Below are 3,919 nucleotides of genomic sequence, written 5' to 3' on the forward strand. Positions count from 1 at the left end.
ACGAGTAATGCCTACCTGAGTTAATAGTTCTTCTTCCAATACAACAACCCTGAACTCTGTCATATTGAAGCAACTGTTTTATATATATATATGAATTTTATGTTGTAATTGTCATCAGAATATTTTATAATGCTTTCAAAATTTGATGCACATTGATTAATAAGGCACAAAGGATATGTTACATTTTCTTTTTCTGTTTCTTATTAATTTGACACATAGCCTCTGGGTTTCTTCTCCAGTATCCTACAAACTAGGATTTTGAATATTTTTTCTTTTGCTGATGAGATGATATAAGGATATGTAGTATAACTCAGACCATGTCCAAGTTTAGTTAAGTCCAAATATAAGTAACAATATGGGAATTTGGGACCCACTTCCCATGAATGCATCATTTCCTGTGTCGTTATATGTGCAGTACCACTTGTACCTCTTCCGCAGGAACTCAAGAGGATCCATCCTTATACACTTCTAGTCCTAGCTCTGTGGGAGGTCGGGTTGCAGTGATTGGTCCCATTGCCTGGCCACAGAGGAACCTCCCCAATACCCCAAATATCTCTGTATTCAGCTTCCTCTCTTCAGCCCATATTGTCTGCCTAGAACTGGTCTACAGCTCAGAAGAGATGTTGTCAAAGAACAACTTGGATTTGTCATAGTAGCAATTGAGGTCCAGAAGGTCCTCCTCAGGAGGAGTTTCATCACTCTTTGTGACCATAGCCTGGTCCTTCTCTTCCCCCTTCTCAGCCTTGTCCTCTTTAAAATTTAATTTCTTATTAAATTTTTTGTCAAGCTCCACTCTGTTAAACTAGGCATTTGCACTCTCAAAATCAAAATCTTCAAACTTGGTGGTGCTTTCCTTGACATTATTAGGATGGTTTTGCCCTCTGGAGCGATTCCTCATTCACCGGTTCCCTGACCACCTCTGAGTTAGAACGACTTGATTTGGGAAAAGTATTCATGGGTAACCTCTTTGAGGTATCTTGGCCTATGTTCCTTTTTGGTTGTGCATAGACTAATTGTAAGGTCTTGGTAATTTGCAAAGATGTTTCCATAGCAAAGGCTTGATTCTCACTTTGTGACTGTTTCTTTTTATGACAACTTTGACTTTTAAAATGGAAACAAATCTCATTTGGCACCTGTGGCAGCCAAGTGCATCTCTAACACATCTGTTCCTTGGTGCTGCTGGCCTGGCACACTTATTGCCAAGGGTGGGATCTCAGGAGCCAGGCAAGGGCAGCACAGGGTGGGCTGGATGTGTGGGGTGGATGGGATGAGGGCAGGAAAAGAGGGTGCCCCCGTGTATCATGTTGTAAAAGTAACATCAGGTAGAGGGCTGGCAGAGCATGCTGGACTCAGTAGTGGAAAGGACCCTGTGTGATGGCTGCTGAGTGTTACATGGAACCTGGCTGCTGGAGCACTGACACTGTTAGTCAGAGCACAGAGTGAGCCTGTGGCTTTCCCCCTTGTTCTCTTGTCCCTGCCTAGCCTCTGTTCTCATCCTCTTGAAAGCCAGCTAGCCTTGGGGGATGGGGGGAAGGTAGATTGACCTTATTTCCTCGATTGTAAATAGTTGTGTTTTGTTTTAAAGTGAGTGGAGGGTGGGTGGGTAATATAAATTTGTTGCATGAATGGGTCAGACCTCCAAGTGTAAGCATGCCTTGGAATGACAGGGCATTTTGTTTAAAATAAGCACCTTTGTAACTAAATTCTTTTAATAGCAGAAAATGACTTTAGTTCTGTACTGATTAAGTTACTGTGAAAGCTTGGATTTATTTTTGTAGGCTTGGTGGCCTGGCCCTAGCTCAGTTCTTTAAGTGGCTGCTTCCACAAAGCTGTCAGCCTCAGGTTGCTGGAGTTCCATCCCCAAAACACTCCAACCAGCCAAACCTGCCCTGAAGGCATTCAGAGCAAAAGAAAAAAATCCTTATTTTTGTAGGCTTTCTTGACTGAGAACTAGAATATAAGCTTTGGGGTTGCTCTGATGGAGAAATGTAAATTGTAACTGTAAATAAATATGCAGACCTTAAAATAAAGGATATGTAGTGGGCTGGTGAGATGGCTCAGTGGTCTAAAGCACCTATTTAAAAAACAAGCTTAGCAAAGCACAGGGACCACGGTTCAATCCTCCAGCACCACATGCCAGCCAGCCCCGCCCCCTGGTGGGCTGAGCTGAGCTGGCCACACACACACACACACACACACGCATAAATAAAAAATAAAAATAAATAAAATAAAAACAAAACTGTAATCTAAATAAATCCCTTTTAAAAAAAAGGATATGTAGTATAGATAGCTCAGTGGATTAAAGCACCTGATTAGGCAGAAACAGGGACTGGGTTCAATCTCTGGGCCTGCCTTGCCAGCCTTTCCCTCGGGGTGTGCTGAGATAGCAACTGAGACTGTGGGTGGTGGTGCATGCCTGTAATCCCAGAGCTTGGGAGGCTGAAAACAAGAGAATCACTACAAGTCCGATGTGTGTAGTGAGACCCTGTAGACCCTGTACTAAATACATAAAAATGGATATGCAGAATCCTTTCTTATGTATTTAAACATAGCAATCCATTTATGTGTCTCTTTCTCACTCAATTCATTCAAAAAATACTAAACCCTTGATAAATGTCTATTGTTATGTGCACAATGTGGAAAGCTGATAAATAAAACATACTCTTTAACTAGCAGTGCCTCAAAAATTAAATATGAAATAAATATTTACCTGTTTAACTTGTACTAATAAGATAGATCATCCTAGATAACATAAGAGAACCACCAAATATTACATGAAGCTAGAGATGAAGTAAATTGTACTTATCCTGGAAAAGAAATGGGGCCAGGTATCAGGAAATATATTAGAATTGATCATTTCAAACTGAATCTTGCAATATTGATATGACCATAATAGATAAGCATGTAGATATTAAAAGTGAAGTTAAGACAAATAGGATGTCTGGAAATATTTTTTTCTCATTTAAAAGTATCTTCTTATGGGGGGAATAAATCACTGAAGAAAATTTAAAACAACCATTACAGGACAGTAATAAAAAATTTAATGATTTATGAGGCTCCATATACAGTTTGATAGGAGGATGTGTGGTTCTAGTAAAAATTTTAACTCTTAATAAGTTAATCTGTCCTAAGTGCTTGAATATTGGCCAATAGTACAAACTGACAATCTGCCTTTTCTTTTAGAAATAAATTGCATATGAATATTATGATTTTGAATCTTTATGGATACTGAGAAAATATAACCTCATATACAAATTTGGTAATTCTATTTGGAAATAAAAGCATATATCAAAGTAACAGTATTGTCATACTTGCTTTGAAATGAAGGAAAATAAATGTAATACATATGTTTATTGTTGTTCAAGGTTAGTTTTGATAAGAATCATTACTCAATGCGAAATGGTTGCAGTTTTAATGACTATTTGAGATTAAAATAAGATTTGGATTGATGAATGTAACTACTCTTTGGACAGTAGTAGTGATGATTACAGTTATGGATAATTAAAGGAAAATTATTTTCTTTTAACCAAAATATTCTTTTATTTTTAACTTATTAAATGAATAGGACTTACATGTTTATTGCTGGTTTGGATATTCCATAGTTTTTTTTAAATAAGCTTTTAGGTTATTATTCATAAAGTTAAAAAATAAATACATCAGGGCCATCCAAATAGCTCAGCAGATTAAAGCACTTGCAAGCAGGTGCAGGAGCCGGGTATTCGATCCCCGGCCTGCCATGCTGGCCCCGCCCAGCATGGTTGCACTGGTTGCACTGAGATTGCAATTGAGACTGGGCTTGGTGGTGCATGCCTGTAATCCCAGCACTTAGGAGCCTGTAACAAGCAGATCACTATGAGTCCGATCTAGTAGTGAGACCCTGATCACACTGTAGACACTTCTCTAGAAAATTAAAAAAAAA

The sequence above is a fragment of the Octodon degus genome, unplaced genomic scaffold (genome assembly GCF_000260255.1).
Source record: "Octodon degus isolate 3935 unplaced genomic scaffold, OctDeg1.0 scaffold00103, whole genome shotgun sequence".
Taxonomy (NCBI): Eukaryota; Metazoa; Chordata; class Mammalia; order Rodentia; family Octodontidae; genus Octodon; species Octodon degus.